The 18,408-nt window shown below is 36.1% G+C and overlaps 1 pseudogene; it reads left to right on the top strand.

The window, feature by feature from the left end:
• The first annotated feature begins 6,092 nt into the window (after positions 1 to 6,092).
• LOC118857826 overlaps positions 6,093 to 18,408 on the top strand; it is a 52,143-nt pseudogene continuing 39,827 nt past the window's right edge.

Raw genomic sequence — 18,408 nt, 5'->3', positions numbered from 1 at the left:
TTGTTTTAGAGCTACCCTTCTTAAAGGATTTAAGAAAAACACACTACTGGTGTATATGTAGTGTTCTGTGTCCACGGTATGTTTTAAAATCTTCAGACAAAAAAGGACCTGGACCCTTCAAGGAATAAGCTCAATTTCCAAAAGAAAGAAGTCAACTTACAAAATGCCTCAAAGAAATAAGTAATAACTCAAATTTCTTTAGTCCGTTAAAATTTACCACAATTTCCTCACCATAGCCCTGTGCCATAAGAAGTGACAGTGTCATTATCCCCATATAAATGAGGAAATTAAGACTAAAAAGACTACACAGGGTCAGAACTAAGATTTTGGCTCAGGTTTGCTGAGTCAAAATTCAGTGTTCGTTAGTGTGATTAAAAATAATAATAATCTTGAGCCATTCTATGCAAAATCTTTTGTACAATTAAAGGTTAGATCAAAGAAGAGCATGAACTAAACTCTTGGCATTTGGAAAGAGTAACACTTTCATAACTGGAAGCTGTAGTTGCTAGGCCTTATGGGGGATGGAGCATGATCTTTTCACATCCTTTTTCTTTTCTCACTTTAAAAGGAAAAAAGAACCAAGAACAGCAGCATAGTGTGAAGCAGCCCCTGGTGGGAAAGGTTCAGGGACTTTGGGTCCTTATAGTGGCAGAAACCATGAGCAGATAATGTCCTAGCTAGAATAATTAAGGGAAAGAAGCTAATTAAAGTCTTTTGATGCCTGAAGCAGGGCAGCAGACTGAAGTGGCAAGCTTTCATGCTGGGCTGTGCCAAATTTGCAAAAACCCTTAAGTATTAAACATTGCTGAAGAGTGAATAGTTCAGAGATGACTTCTGACTGTATGGAAATATTAGGCCATGTGGCTTCATGGAAATAAAAGTAACCTGGGAATAGGAATTAATTTCCACTTCAACCTTTGTTATTGATTCCATGTGTGACCTTGGGTAAGTTGCTTCATTTCTTTGGGCCTCAGCCTAATCATCTATAAAATAAAGGCAGTTTTGCGCCAAAGGGAAGAAAATGTGTAAAGATGACATGAATTCAAATCCTGTCTCAGATATAGTAATTGTGAGACTATAGCTAAGTCATTTAGCATCTCTAAGCCTCTGTGTCCCCATGTATAAAATGAGGATAATAACAATAACATCTCACAGGGGTATTGTGAGGATTAAAAGAGGTAATATGTGTAATTTTTCAAATTTCAAGTGTTAGAAACATTATTTTTAGAAGGAGTGGACAAAAATGGCATGTTTCCTTTTAATGCTAACATTCTATTATCCTATGACTCAGTTTAATTATTTTTATGACTCCACCTTAAGTCCTATAATTTTTAAAGCCAATATTCTTCCATTGATTCTTGATTACTGAGAATGAAAATAACACATTGTCTAAAGAATTATATTTGAGGGATACTTAAACCATTATGGAGAGATGAATGGTAGGAAAAGTAGGATATACAATATTTATGTCATTCTGAATATTCTAAGACCCATTTCTTTACACTTCTTTGTATTTCTTTATCTATTTCATACATTCATAATATGAATGAATGTGAATAGATTTCATTATGTTTCAGAAACTTAGAGACAAGTCACATACAATGAATCTAAACAAATGGTTTAGGATCAACAATATTGTGTGGAGTATTAACACTGAAAAGTAAACAGATCCACTGAATTATGAAAGTGTTATTCAAATAAAAGAAAATTTGCAACTTAGACCTTGTAGGAAACCTGTTTTAAATTAAGTGCAGGTGATAGTACATTAGCATTTGTTATTCTTTCTCTAAATCATCACTATTTCTAAGACTTGTATAAAAATTGCAGTTTTGTTGAGTAACTGTTATTTAAATAAATTTGTGTTTCAGTCTAATCATGTAGCAAAAGCAAACAGTAATTGAGGGTCCAATAATAATCAGTCAATATGAAATCTCAAGGAGTATTCTCAGCATGTTGGTTAGACCTTCTATTAAAAATTTCTAGGAGAGCATAGACAAGTCATACAGAATGAGTGGATAGAAGTTACAATATGCACTGTTAAAGGGAATAGCTACAGGGATGAGCTCACTGAGATGATTAAGAATTAACATTTATAGTCAAGAAAATATTGGAGAATTATATGCTAAATTTTATGAGCCTCAGCCACCCCAACCTGAGGAAATCCAAGCCTAGTAGATTATGTTACCACATCTCAAGGCAATGCTAGTCAACTGGTAGAAGGTACCTTAATTACTAGCATACAGGTTAGGAAAAATTAATCAGCTTCTATAGAGTATGACTAGAGATAACATTTATCTACTATGGAAGCACTGCATACATAAACTTAAAATGAAGATTTTTTGATATGATAACTGCAGGTAACAAAAACAAGTATTCAACATTTATCAAAACAGGTATTATTCAGTGCAAGCAACGTACATCATCCCTGGCATTACCATCACTAAGAGGCACTATTTTCAGAAAGGGCAATGACAAATAATAGCCCAATGTTTTCTGTAATTTCTTTATCTCTTTGCATTGTGAAGTTGATATTATTCCAAACATTCCTGAGTTCATTTCTTTTTACCCTTTTGTATTTCTTTATCTACTTCATCCACTCAATTTTTCCCCCAATAGTATCTGATGCAGTGATTCATCTTTTCCATCTGAATTTGGTCAAATATAAACTCCCATACACATTTGAAGTACGTCTGGGGAAAAAATATCCAGACTTTTCTGGCAATTTAGTAGCTAAAGGATGTCTATATTATGTTATTGGCCACTCTCTGAAATGAATTCACTCAAACAAAAACTAAACAGAACAATATTAAAAACTCATTTTCAAACAAAGCTTTACCCCCCACCAATATCTTGTTTGTTCCTAATATGAACTTTCAACTCCAACTAGACTTGTTTCCTTAATAACAATGTATTTTATATTTTTATTTTAAAACTTTACATTTTAAAATATTATGGTCTAGAAAAGATGGTCTAGTGCCTTTGAGGCCCAGAGAGCTATAATACTTCATTCTGTGAGTGAGAGTTAGTAAGTAATCAATTAAAACTGAACAGGAAACTTATAGTAAGTATCCCCACCATAATCCCTTTTTTCTTGCTCTTCCACCAGCATAGAATAATATTCTGGACCAACTGTGCAACACTTTAAATCAATCACTTCATTGAAATCATATTTAAGTGTTTACGTTCTAATTTCTTATACTTTGGTGTTCATGAGTATTTAATATGGCAATATACATTCTTAAATTTTATAGATCATTGTTATCTCCAGGAAGTAGTAAGGAACTCATTCTCCAGTTCCAATGCATGTTTTTTTTTTTAATTTTAAAGGATATTTTGAATACTGCATTTGCAGAATAGAGATTTGTTTGTTGTCTATTTGTTTTTGAATGCCAGATAACTTCTAATATATAATTCTAGCCACCAGGTGGTATTTTGATAAGTATTTGATAGGTATCAAATGTTTGTAACCTGAAGTGATATGGTATACAGTTTCTACAGTTTCCTTACATAATTTTCATTAATCGATAAATCTGTTTAGCAATTCCATTACCTATACCAACTTCTGGGTAATAGTTAAAGGGTAGAGAGAAGCACTTTCAGCTGAGATGAAGTGGAATACCTGAGGGTCAGCATATCTTTTGGTCAAAAGGGATCAGGGAAGGTGAGGAACAATATCATTTTTTATCCCAATGGAACAGGGACCCTGAAAAGCAGTATTGATTGTAATTCCAAAGGATCAGAGGTCCTTCCTTGGTAAGGATTAGACTGTAGAGCAAGGGAGCAGGAACCACATCTCTCCACAGATCACAGCATCTTGGAAGCAGTAAAAACATCCAAAGCCCCAGAATGAGTTCTGAAAACAGTATTTCAAAACAAACAAACAAACTCGAAGCTTGAGACAGTATCTGTCTGCCTCTCAAACTGGGAACAGGGCCCAACATTAACATAAAGTTCCAAAACAAGAAATAAAGTGGGAAAATGAGCAAATAATAAAAAAGAAGAGAAACTACGATCACAAAGAACTACTATGCTAACAGGGAAGATTAAGATACAAACTCAGAAGAAGACAATAAATTCAAAATAATTACAAGCAAGGTCTCAAAGAAAAAAAATGTGAATTTAGCACAAACCAAATAAGAATTCTTGGAAGAGCTGGAAAATGATTTTGAAAATCAAATAAGAGTGGTAGAGGAAAATCAGATAAAGAAATGAAAGCAAAAGAAAAAAAAGTATTAAAAGATAGCAGTTTGGCAAAAGAGGCTCCAAAACACTGAAGAAAGAGTACCTTAAACAACAGAATTGGCCAAATCAAAAAAAGAGGTACAAAATGAATGAAGAAAAAAATTCTTTAAAAACCATAATTGAGCAAGTGGAACATAGTAAATCTATCAGACATCAAGAAGTAGTAAAACAAATTCAAAAGAATGAAGAAAACAGGAAAAAATGTGAAATACATCATCAGAAAAAAAAAAAAAACAATTGACCTAGCAAACTGGAGAGAATTTAAGATTGATTAGACTACCTAAAAGCCACAATCAAAGAAGAGCCTAGACATCATACTTCAAGAAATTATCAAGGAAAACTGCCCCAATATCTTAAGACCAGAGGTAAAAATAGAAATTGAAAGAACCCACTAATCACCATCTGAAAGAGATCTCAAAATGAAAACTATTGGGAATATTAGAATCAAATTATAGGGTTCCCAGGGCAAAGTTAAAATAATTTAAACAACCAGAAAGGAACCCTTCAAACACCCTGGAACCATAGTTGAGCCCTGTTCCCAAAATTTAGCAGAGTCCACCTAAAAGAGCAGAGGTCTCAGAATATAATATTCCAGAAAGCAAAAAAACTGAGAACACTACCAAGCAAAACTGAGTATAATTCTTCAGAGCAAGAAATGGACATTTGAAGAAATAAGGCACTTTAAAGATTTTTTGATGAAGAGATCAAATCTGAATATAAATTTTGATTTTCAAATATAAGACTGAAGAGAAACATGAAAAGGTAAAAATGAAGGAGAAATCAGAGTATACTCAATATAATTAAGCTGTGTACCTTCTCATATGAGAAGATTATAAGTGTAAATTCTAGGAACTTTATCATTATTAGTGTAGTGAGAAATATTCTACATAGAAAGAGGGTGTGGGAGCAAATTTATTACATTGGGATGATTGAAAAAATGGATAGGAGAGAAAGAGGGGTGTCCTATGAGAAGGTGGAAAGGGGAAAATGGGGGAAATTATCTCATATAAAAGAGATGAACAAGGAAAAACTATTACAGTAAAAGGGAAAATGGTATGTGTAGGTGGTGGGGTGGGGTGAGGCAACTATGCCTATGGGCAATAATTTGCCATGCAGTTTGGCAATCATTGCTCAAGATGACAGAGTCAGGATCCCAAAAAATGATCAAATACAACATGAAGTTCCATCTAAAAAATGAAGTTTAGAAGAGACAAATATAGTGTCATACTTTGGTTCACTGAATCAATTTTTAAAATGTAAGAAGGAAAAGTCATGAGTAGAAAATACTTAATGTGAAAAAAAGACTTGGGAGGATTTTAGTGGACCACCAGCTCAGTCTGGGTTACTAATATCATATAATAACCAAAAAAGCACTAATTATCCATAGTTTTTGAGACAGTGTGGATGAGAATCACACAACATGGAATCTACAATTTGCTTTATTGGCAGTAAATCACAAATTAATCAACTTACCAATAAGTTTGAATCTTTTAGGATGTCTTCCCAGAACAAGAATTGAAATAATTCCTCTACATTTTGCCTTGGCTAGGTTACTTCTGGGGCATTTTGTTTACTTCTGGAAAACATAATTTAGGAAGGATATTTAAAATAAAAAGCAGCACGGTACCATGGAGGGGAAAAATATTAGCATTATCAGTTCTTAGCTAAATGACCTTGGGTAACTGAATTTATCTGGGTCCCAGATTTCCTAGTTGTATAGAGATGCAGAGGAACATATGATCTTCAATGTCTTTTCTAATATTAAATTTATAATGCTAACATGCAGAAGTGTGAAGTAAGAATGGTAACATCTTTAAGTCAATGGCATATGAAGATTAGTTGAACGAACTATGGGTGCTCAGTCTGGAGAAGATAAGATTCAAGGAGAATATGATAACTGTTATCAAGTATTTGAAGGTCTGTCATGTGGAAAAGGGATTGGATTTATTCTGTTTGACCTAAGATGGAAAAACTCAGAGGAAGGTTTAGAAATTGCAAAGGCAAATTTATTCTTGATAGCAGGACAATTTTGCTTGCAACTATACATACATACATACATACATATATATATATATATATATATATATATATATATATATATATATATATATATATATATACACACATATATATATATAGCTACCCAAAAGGTTATTTTGTAGGTCAATGGGTTCCTTGCTGCCCCCACCAGCACTCATCACAAATCTTTAAACAGAAGCTTGATGACGTTTGGTGTTTTAATGAATATTGTTTATCATTTATAGGTTGGACTGGAAATATTTGTTTGGTCTTCTTGGTACATACACCTAAAAACACCATTGCTAGATTTGAAAATATTATCTTATTTAATGATTTTAAATCCCTGTTTTTAATTTAAATATGCTAATAAGTCAAATTTGTAAAGAGAGCTAGTTTATTAACTCAACAATTTCAATGAAAAGATCTGCTGACCCTCCTGTTGTTAATTTACTCTCTTACAGCTTTATAGACTGATTTTTGCCAATGGCACATTGTGCCCACCCCCCCACGCACCCCCCCACGGCATTTTCTTATGCAAATTTCCTCCTTAGCTTTTTCTCTCTTTTGCCATTTTTTTTACTCTCTTATATCTTTTCTCTCTTCTTTCTCCTTTTCCTCTTTCTTCCCCTTAATCATCTTTTCTGCCTTTTCTTCTTTCTCTCTCCATTTTCTTCCTCTCTCATCCCATGATGAGTGCTTAATACCTTTTGTAATCATGATGCCTTTCTATTAATAGCACTCTGCATGGTGCCTAGAATATAGTGGGTGCTTAATTAATGCTTGTTGAATTGAATCAAAAGGTGAAGGCATAAGAAAGAGGCCTTTGATATTGCCTTACTTCTCTGTCTCCCATTAAGGAAATAGTGCAGTGAGCCAAGAGACAGGAAGTGTGGCATGCTGGTATGGAAAGAAAACTGGGTTAGGGGTCAGGAGACCTGTATTGCAGGCTGATCTTTGCTACTGCATAGATGCTTTACCTTGAACTTTACCTTGCTCAAAGGTGTGTTTAAGACACAAATTATCTAAAGCTCATTGTTAAATTTTCAGTGTGAGCATTTACACTTCATTAATCAGCAAAAACTAACAAATTGGGATTTGGCTTTTTTTTTGTTAATTATTTAGACTAAGAAAGTAATGGAGAAAATATTAATGATAGGGATTTAAACTTAAAAATGTGTCATCTGTACTTTTTTTTTTGGAAGACAACTGTTAAATATTTGTTATCACTCTTTGGTGCCTTAGTTTTCTTACCTGAAAAATGGAAATGATAATACAATCTGTAATATTTACCTCACAAGATAGCTGTGAAGGTCAGGGGAAGTAATGTAAGTAAAGCACTTTGCAAACCTTAATGCATTTAATGAGTAAGGCAGTATGATACAGTAGGGAAAAAAATACTGACTCTGCATTCAGAGGATCCAGGTTCGAATCCCCCTCATCTTTCCACCCCCATCCCAGAGGTACTACTTAAGGGGCGCTTTGGACAAGAAAGACCATCTCAGTGCCCCCAGGGCAGCTCTTCAAAACTCTAGGGCACAGATCAGTTTGGGCTTCATTTTCTTAACTATAATATTTGGAGTTTGGAATAGATGGCCGTCTACCTCTACATCTAGACCCAGGGATCAGCTCTTACTATCATCACTGATTTCAATCATGGTCTATTTTTCTGATCTATTTTTACTGTACTGTTCATGCACACAATCTATTTTATTCTGGAGATATTCTCATGATAAGGAATAAGCCAATATCTTTATTTGTCCTATGCACAACTTGTGGAATAAAATTCTAGCTAGATGTCTTTACTGTTCTCCCACACTCTTCACCTCCCCCTCTTCCCCTTTGTCTGGCTGGTAAAATCTTATCTATTGAGCCGTGCTAGGGACACTTGTATTGCAATGGAAAAAAATGATAATGAACAGAAAGAGGATGGAAGGAGGCAATCTCTGGACCAGTGGTTCTCTTTTTGCTGAAAGCCCACAAGTCTGTGATCAAACGTTCTCTTGGAATGCAATTCCCCCCCTCCATAAATAATTAAAAGGTGATTTTTGGTCAGTGAACTTTCAGTAGTGGCAAATCCTCACTGATTGTTCTTTTATGCCTGTGTCTATGCCTGGAGATAAGATTTGAAATAATTTCTGAAGGTCATTTCATGGAATATTACAGGTTTTAATGATAGAGGGAGCCAAAACAATTTTTTCATTGACTTGAGGAATTTGAAAGCTCCATTTCAATTTAAGGGAGATGCAGGCTTGTGGAAGTAGGCAGGGGCATTCCTGAAAGCTGTTGCTGCTAATGACTCTTGACAAGAAGCAAGAAGCGCTGAGGGATGGACACAGTAGACAAACATTATTATGTGGGATCATAGGGATAGGTCTCTGAATGGGGATAGGCAGTGAGAGAAATAGGTAACACTTTTAGCCCTAGAGTGATAGGCCCAATCTCTCATCATTAATTGCTAAAACTTGTAACCTACTTTGAAGATGAGCAGGCTTAAATAAAAGTTTTAGTAATCCCCACCCTTTCTTATCTAAAAGGCAGTAATGACTCTGAGGGAAATCCCATCCCATCTCTCTCCCCTAAGAAGATTACCAATCATAGTCCAGAGTCTATGGGGGACAGAAGGTTAAAGCAAGAAGAACAGATGGAAATCCTCAGTCCAGGATCTAGCTTTCTGAGGGCTTATCAGTAAAATAAATGTGCTTAGGCTGATAGTTTGGAAATAGTATTTGATGGGGTTGAATTTATCAGAAGAAAAATTCCTTTAATGAATGACTAAAGATAAGGCTCCTATGTCCTATCACTCTTTTCTACTAAATTAACTCCCAGTAGGCAAATTGTTAGAGAGATAATAGACATAAAAGAATTGGTAAATTCAAGTAAACAGAGACTCAAAAAGTCAGAATGTTTGTGCAAATGCCCTATACTGGGTTCATTTTGGAATAACGACTGTAAAATGGAATGAATCCAAGCTACCTGAAGAAAGGGACTTCATGGTTTTTGCTTTTGCATCATCAGTGCCTAGAATGGTGCTTGATCCACAGTAGGTACTTAGATGAAAATGTACCTGGGAAATATTTAAGAGAATAAATACAAATTCAAGAAAACAGAGATAACATTACATCTTAAAACTAAGTTAATATGTTATCCTTAAGGATCCTTATGTATGTATTTGTAACCTGATTTCTAACTGAATTTGATAGCACTGATTCTAGTCCATCCCCTCTTTATACAGATGAGGAAGCTGAAGCTCAAAAATGTCAAGCATTTTGTCCAATATCACACAGGTAAGTGAGTAGCAGAGCTAGGTTTTGAATTCAGGAGCTCTGCTGAATTGATTATGCTCTTTGAACTACAAGTTGACCACTATTGCAAATTTAGTTGGCATTTTCTTTCTTCTGACAGTTGAAATATTTTAATTACTCTCTCCCACTTCTGGGGTGAAGGGCTGGGGTGAGGAGTCTGAATCTATTGTTTTATTGATTTAGAAAACTTGCAGTGTGACAGTACCCTCTATTAATATCTGCAGCCTTTCTGCAACTTCAAGTATTAGACAATTATTTAGGGGCACTGAAAAGTTAAGTCATATGTCTAGTATCATATAGTCAGTATGTGTCATAAGCAAGATTTAAGCCGAACCAACTTGCCCTCTCTCTAAGGCCATCTCCCTATCCACCATGTCATGCTGCCTATCAGTACCATTTGCAGGGACCAAATGAAATAAATAATGTAAAGCACTTTGGAAATCTTAAAGTGCTAATAAGTGCCATCTTTATTATATCCATTATTATCAATACTACTAATCATAATTATTATTCAAATTGACTTGGGGCTTCTTCAAAGGTGCAGGAGAAGAAGTGAACAATTAAACTACTTCCAAAGGCAATCAATTTCACTTTAGGATGGTTCTATTAGTTAGGAAATCCTCCCCACTCTTATGTCAAATATAAATGTCCTTCTCCATAGCTTTTTCGCATTGTTCCTATTTCTGGCCTATGGGGCCAAGCACAATTTGTCTAATCTCTTTTATGTGACAGCCCTTCATCTACATGAAGATGGTTATCATGTTCCAGTTAGGATCCAAAGGAATCATGACAGACTTGAGACAGACTGTTTTCCAAAATAGACATCACTTATACCTTCAATTGAACTTCATATATCATTATCTTGAGCCTAGTAGACATTCTATTCCCTCTGCTTGGAATGATCTCTGTTTGATAAACCTCTTTCATGAAATAGGATATCTGATTAGAAAATGAGACTTCATATGGAGACAGGACATAGCACAATTAACTTATCCCTAGTGCCTGGACATTTTGCCTTTCTCAATTCAATCTTTAATTGCATTATTTCATTTGGTTGCCTTATCCCTTCTCGGGGTAGCTAGGTGGCACAATGGATAGATGACCAAATCTGGAGTCAAGAGGACCTGAGTTCAAATTTGATCTCAGACACTTAGCTGTGTGACCTTGGGCAAATCACTTAACCTTGTTTGTCTCAGTTTCTTCAATTGCAAAATGAACTAGAGAAGGAAATGCAAAACCACTTCAAAATCATTGCCAAGAAAACCACAAATGCAGTCATGGAGAATCAGATATGACTGAAATAACTAAATAACAAGAAGAAAAATCCCTTTCTTTACTATGTTGATGTCATGATCCAGTAAATCTCCCAGGTCCTTTTCAGAACAACTACTTTACATATTGTATCTGTTAATTATTTTGTAATCAAGTGTAAGACTTTTCATATTGCCCTTCTATGATTCATCTTATTAGATTCTGCCCAATTCTCTAGCCTGTCTTGATCTTTTTGGATCCTGACTCTCTCATCTAATATGTTTGATTTCTGTCCAAAGTTTGTTCCAACTGCCAACTTGATGAGCATGGCATCTTTGCCTTTATCTAAGATTTCTGTTCTGAGTCTAACAGTTTAAGTCTGATATTGGAATGACATGACACATTTGTGGATCATTCATAAATTAACAGATGTAGGTTTATTTAGTCATAGCAAAGGAAAGCTATTCAACATAGATAAATACTGAGAACACTGTAAATTAATTCATCTTAGCAAAGATCCTCTGCCTCCAAGCTGCATATAGTGGTCTGGCAGTGAAGCATCATCGAAGGACATTTGTTGTAGTCAGGTAACCAGGAACAAACTTCGGTAACTTCAGTCTTTAGCCTTCTGAGCCAATTAAAATGTGAAGATGGTTTCAATACTTTCTTAAAGGAAAAACTACACTAATTTTCATGAGGAAAGAGTTAAGATATTGCTCCCATCACACCCCACTTCTTATTAATAAAATGCTAAAACTCCCCTAGAACAGAGGTGTCAAACACAAATTGCTGGCCACCACTGAATCAGATGAACATGTAATTAAGAGATATCTAACAAAATAAATTGAAAAATACAATAGAATATAGATAATGTTAGTGTATGGTTTTCTAACGCATCCAGCAGGTATCCTTATGTATAGTTTAGTGGGTTCCTATTTCTACTGGAGTATGACATCATTGTTGTAGAAAAACTTCCACCATTTACCAAGAGAAAGAATAAAAACAAAATAGAACAATGCTACAGTCCCATAAAGGAGTGACTAAATATAGAATAACCAAAGATCAAAAAACTCAAGTTTTGTAATCCCCATTCCTACCTGTCTTTTGGAAGGATGAAGTTCTACATATACGTGATATGTTCCATGTGATGGGTGATATCCAACCCTTCCAGTTCTCAGAGTTCCTTTGGTTTAAAAAATGTTAACATGTGTAAGAAAACTTCCAGGAATTCCAAGCCTACACTCAGGATGATTATACTTCCTGCATAGTCAGCAATCATCATCTTGGTTCAGAAAAGTTGCCTTGTACCATGGCACACTTAGTGTTCTTTGACCAGCAGTCAGTATCTCTCCCTCCCTGGGCGTCTTATGGGAAGGGGGGGATGCCAGTTCTTTGCCCCATTACAGACCTCTGAAAGACTTCTTCCTTCATTTTTGGAGGCTACTTAGACACTTTCCCCTCCCCCTTGCTGCCAGAAATCCAGGAAGCTCCCAACAACTGCCTTGGTCCTCCAAGTCTTCCCTGTGTAGGAGTTATTTAATAACCCTTGAGTTTACATAAGCCCAAAAGAGGAGAGAGGTGGAGGATGAACTAGGCCAACACATACAGACACACAAACACACACACGTAGGCATACATCAGGGATACATCTGGCTTCCAGAGGGATCCATGATACAATAAATGCTAAGAATCCCTGGCCTAATGGAATTAGTCCAGAAAGCATTCACTGAGGGGGATGATAGGATTTGATGGAGAAGGGAGTTTCTAACTGGCTAGTGAAGAGTAAGAAATAATGAAAGCAAGAGGAAAACTAAGTTTCCTGGATGACCCTTCCCTTCTTTCAGAGTAAATTTCCCTGGGTAGAGTGTAGTTAGAGTGCAGGACTAGGATAAGGGCAGTTACATAAGATGGGGGAGGCAGTAGTGGAGCAGATCTCTTAGGACTAGAATGAAGCCCAGAATCAGGAGTTTTAATTTGATTGGAAAGCAGTTTCAGAGCCACTGCAGCATTCTGAGCAACAGAATGCCATGATTAAAAAAAAAAAAAACACTGAAGGAAGTGTTGCTGCTGGGGCAAGAAATAACAGGGAGTTGAATAAAAGCCCCCCTGCAGAACAGTTAAGGGCTTGACCCAAGACTGTGGGAAAAGAAAAGAGGTGGACCCAGGAAACAGATCCCAGGATCAGGAGAAAAAAGGAATGTGGTCTCATTAAACTGAATGCTTTAAATGAAAAACAAAGATTTCCTGATAATAATGCAAAATTTGCAGGATTTGAACCTAATTATTTTGCAAAGGGTGGGGGGGGTCATAGTACAATCAGGAAATATGAAAGAATCCATTCTTATCTAGAACAAATTTATATTCATGACCCTGAAATGAAAAACCTTGACTTTCTAATTTTTGAATGATTAAAGTTTAAGGCAACTGATCAGCTAGAAATATTTTAAAGGGATAACATAAAATTGACCTCTTAAATAAAATCATACAAGTATAACCTTGCATTTATTGTAAGGTGGTAATCTTTGAAATACCCTGGATTTCTACAAATTCAAGAATTCCCTCCCCTTCTCCCAGCAAAGTATCCTAAGGACTTAACATTAAATTCTAAGACATGGAGAACAGGTTCTCAAAGGAGAAAGCTATTACCCCCTAGTCTAGTTCTTAATAACCATCAATACATTTCAAGTATTGATTGTCATGGCTTGGAATCTCTGATACATAAAGTAAAGAAAAAGGTATTCTAAGATGAACATATCCCTTGCCAAAATTAGGTTTTTTTTTATTTTTTTAAAGATTAATTAATTAATTTTTAGTTTTCAACATTCATTTCCACAAGATTTTGAATTACAAATTTTCTCCCCATCTCTCCCCTGCCCCCCTCCCCAAGATGTCATACATTCTGATAACCCCCATCCCCAGTCTACCCTCTCTTCTATTACCCCACTTCCCCTCATCCCCTTCCTCCTTACCTTCTTGTAGGGCAAAATAGGTTTCTATATCACATTGCCTGTATGTCTTATTTCCCAGTTGCATGTAAAAACATTTGTTTTTAGAACTTTGAGTTGCAAATTTTCTCCTTTCTTCCCTCCTCATCCCCCCTTCTTGAGACAGCAAGCAGTTCAATATAGGTTATACATGTATCATTATGCAAAACACTTCTATAATAGTCATGTTGTGAAAGACTAACTATATTTCCCTCCATCCTATCCTATCCTCTATTTATTCAATTTTCTCCTTTGACCCTGTCCCTTTTCAAAAGTGTTTGCTTCTAACTACCCTCTCGCCAAATCTGTCCTCCCTTCTATCATCACCCTATCTTATCCCCTTCCCCTCTACTTTCCTGTAGGGTAAGATGCCCAATTGAATGTGTTTGTTATTCCCTCCTTAAGCCAAATCTGATGAGAGTAAGGTTCACTCATTCCCTTTCACCTGCCCCCTCTTCCTTTCCACTGTACCAGCTTTTTCTTGCCTCTTTTATGTGAGATAATTTACCTCATTCTATTTCTCCCTTTCTCCTCCCAATATATTCCTCTCTTACCCCTTAATATTTTTTAGATATCATCACTTTATATTCAACTCATGATGCGCCCTCTCTCTCTCTCTCTCTCTCTTTCTCTCTCTCTCTGTCTCTTTATATATATATATATATATATATATATATATATACATATATGTACATATATGTATATTACCTTCAACTACCCTAATACTGAGAAAGGTCTCATGAGTTACAAATATCATCTTTCCATGTATGAATGCAAACAATTCAACTTTAATAAGTCCCTTATGATTTCTCTTTCCTGTTTACCTTTCCATGCTTCTCTTGATTTTTGTATTTGAAAGTCAAATTTTCTATTCATCTCTGGTCTTTTCATTGAGAATGCTTGAAACTCCTCTATTTAATTGAAAATCCATAAAATTATTACTCAGTTTTGTTGGGCAGGTGATTCTTGGTTTTAATCCTAGCTCCATTGACCTCCAGAATATCATATTCCGAGCCCTTTGATCCCTTAATGTAGAAGCTTCTAGATCTTGTATTGTCCTGATTGTGTTTCTACAATACTTGAATTGTTCCTTTCTACCTGCTTGCAATATTTTCTCCTTGACCTGGGAACTCTGGAATTTGGCTACAATATTCCTAGTTTTGCTTTTGGAATCTTTTGCCAGAAGCAATCAGTGGATTCTTTAAATTTCTATTTTACTCTCTGGTTCTAGAATATCAGGGGATTTTTCCTTGATGATTTCTTAAAAGATGATGTCTAGGCTGATTTTTTTATCATGGCTTTCTGGTAGTACAATAATTTTTTTAAATTAATCTCTCCTGGATCTATTTTCCAGGTCAGTGGTTTTTCAATGAAATATTTCACATTGTCTTCTATTTTGCCATTCTTTTGGTTCTGTTTTATAATTTCTTGAATTCTCATAAAGTCATTAACTCCTGTTTACTCCATTCTATTTTTTAAGGAATTATTTTCTTCAGTGAGCCTTTGAATTTTTTTTTCCATTTGTCCAATTATGTTTTTTAAGGTAATCTTCTCATTGGCTTTTTGGACCTCTTTTGCCATTTGGGTTAGACTATTTTTAAGGTATTTTGTTCATCTGTATTTTTGGAGGGGTCTTCTTTAGCAAGCTGTTGGCTCATTTTTTTATAATTTTCTTGCATCCCTCTCATTTCTTTTCCCAATTTTTCCTCTACTTGTCTTACTTGATTTTCAAGATCCTTTTTGAGTGCTTTCATGGCCTGAGACCAATTCATATTTTTCTTGTAGGCTTTGAATGTAGGATCTTTGACTTTGTTGTCTTCTGGCTGTGTGTTTTGATCTTCTCTGTCACCAAAGTAAGATTCTATAGTCTCAGGTTTTTTTTCACACTGTGTGCTCATTTTCCCAGCCAATTACTTGACTTTTGAGCTCTTTGTCAAGGTATGACCCTGTTTCCAGAGTGGGAGTGCTCTGTCCCAAGCTTCAGGGATTTTGTGCTGCTGTTTTCAGAGCTACTTGTAGGCACCTGTAAATTTTCACTTCTTCTGAGGCAGTATGATCCAAGAAGAGGTGTTTACTTCTCTACTGGCCTGTGCCCTGGTCTGTGAGTGACCTCAAGCACTCTTTTTTGCCTTGGAACTGCTAGGAGGACTCCTTCTCCACAGCCACCACAAGCTCTTCCACACCTCAGCCCTGGACCACCAACCAAGACTGTGACCCAGATCCAAGCAAAGCAAAGGAAAAGAAACCTGCCTCAGTACCAGTCAAGAGATCCCTGCACTGCAGCTCTGGTCAGCTGCTTGATTCCCCCCACTGTCTGTGGGCCTGGTGCTCCAGAAGAAGTAACTGCTGTTGCTGCTGCCACCACCCCTGCTGCTGCCCCTGGACCTTCTCTCACCCAGGTCAAACAAAGTTTTCACACTAACTTGCTAAATTGCCTTTGGCATTAGTCTGTTTAGAAATTTGGAAACCACCACAGCTCAGTGATTCAGTGACTTAAGGCCTGGTCCCCTGGTCTGCTCTGGCCTGGTATGTGCCAGCACTGCCAACACTGGTCTGTGCTCTGTTCCCAGCACAGTGAGGTAGTTCCTTCCCAGTGACCATCCAGGCCATCTTAGGCTGGAGACATGTTCCACTCTGTCATTTTGTAGGTTGGGTCTGTAGCTCTAGAATTTTTTTACAGATGTTTGGAGGGATTTGGGGGAGAGCTCAAGCAAGTCCCAGCTTTTATTCTACCATCTTGGCTCTGCCCCCCTCCAAAATGAGTTTTAATCTCTACTTTAATTAGTAAATTACAGTTTTACTATACACACAAAAAAATTAAAACAAATCATAAAACAATCCAAGAAAAGGTAATGGAGGAAAACAGGTTACTAGCAGCAAATATGAAGTGAAAAGAGAACAAGATATGACAGAAGCAAACAAATGGATATTTTTGCCCAAACACTAATGATAAAAATGAACACATTTTTGAAAGTTTTATATATTTTTCTTTTTAGAAAAGAAATCTAAGAACAGCAGTTTCCGAGTCAGAGCTAAGTGTGAAGCAATATAGGTTGTTAGTTGTTATTTCTGAGAGTTCTCTACTTAGGTAGGGCCTTCAGAATCTGAAAGCTAATTGACTAAGTAGTGGACTGAGACCAGTGAACTATAAACATGCAGGAATACAGCTCTCCTTAAGATTATGTGAAGACAAGAGATTTTTCTTCCTCCTACAACATTTAACCACAGGTAGGATTTTCTGCTTTCCCAGAGTCATTGCAGAGATAGAGGTTATGTCCACTTTGAGTCTATGGGAACTGAAATGTTAGATATAGTTAGGTGAATGTATATGGTACATGAAAGTATGAAGGGAAAAATTATGGCCAGTAAATTCTCTTATTGGTGAGATGGCCTGTATAGAGAGGAAAAGAGTAAAAGGAAAAACTATAGACAATCACAAGAAGAAAAGATGAAAAGAGAAGTAGTAGTTCTGATAACAGATATAACATACCCCACAACTGGGCCTGAAGTCTGGCTTCAAGATTTAAAATGACAGATAAGCCATAAGCTACTGAAGCGCAACCATTTGAATGGAGGACAGTTCTAATTGCTAAGAAATAGTTGTCATTGTTTGCCCTGATATCAAGACCAAATTGATTCCTTACATCTTCTATTTATTGCCAACTTTCCTACTTTCTACATTCAAGCAGAACACATTTAATCACGTACCATAATAAAAAGAGTACTGGGGTTTGGATTCAAAGGACTTGGATTTAGATCTTAGCTCTGCAATTTTGTTGTTTCTCAGTTGTTCATTCATAACTGAGTCTTCATGACCTCATGGACCATAGCATGGCAGCCTTGGCAAAGATACTGGACTGGTTTGCCATTTTATTCTCCATTGGATTGAAGACATAGAAGTTAAGTGACCTGCCAAGGGCCATATACCTAGTCAGTGTCTAAGACCAGCTTTGAACTCAGGTCTTCCTGACTGCAAATGTAGAGTTCCATCCTTTGAGCCATTCAAGCTGCCATTTAGTACCTATGAAGAGTCAATCATCTTCTTTAACTCCTTTGAGCTCAGGTTTCTTCATCTATGGAATGAGAATGTTGAATTAGTTGGCCTCAAAGGTCCCTTTGAGCTCTAAGATCATAATGTTACTTTTAATCTGCTGTATGAAACCCCTTAAAGTAGTAAAAAAAAAAAACTAGTAGCAATTCTTCCTGGCTTTCCTTTTTCTATCTAAATGTCCCAAGTTCCTACAAATAATTCTCTTGAAACATGGCCTCAAAACCCTCTTCCATTTCTATCATCCTCCTGCAGACATTCTCAGTCTCATTAATGTCCTTAATCTGTACTACCTAGCTTTGGACACAATATTTCCAATGAGACTTTTTTGGCCAAATGTGGAAGCCCACTTTCTCTCCCCAGATTATAAAGAAGTTAGGGAATAAGTGAAAAGACACCTAAATCTAAGCTTACATTTAGATTTAATGCAGATTGAGATTTGAAAGCCAGTTACACTGAAGTGAGTAGACTGATGTGTTATAGAAGAGAGGAATGGCTTTCTCAGGGTATTTCTGTGAGTAGAGTTCAATAGATACTATGAACTAGACACTAGTCACTGTGA

Source organism: Trichosurus vulpecula, chromosome 7, assembly GCF_011100635.1.
Source record: "Trichosurus vulpecula isolate mTriVul1 chromosome 7, mTriVul1.pri, whole genome shotgun sequence".
NCBI lineage: Eukaryota > Metazoa > Chordata > Mammalia > Diprotodontia > Phalangeridae > Trichosurus > Trichosurus vulpecula.
Note: the sequence above shows the minus strand (reverse complement) of the source record. Positions and strands in the feature narration are given on the sequence as shown.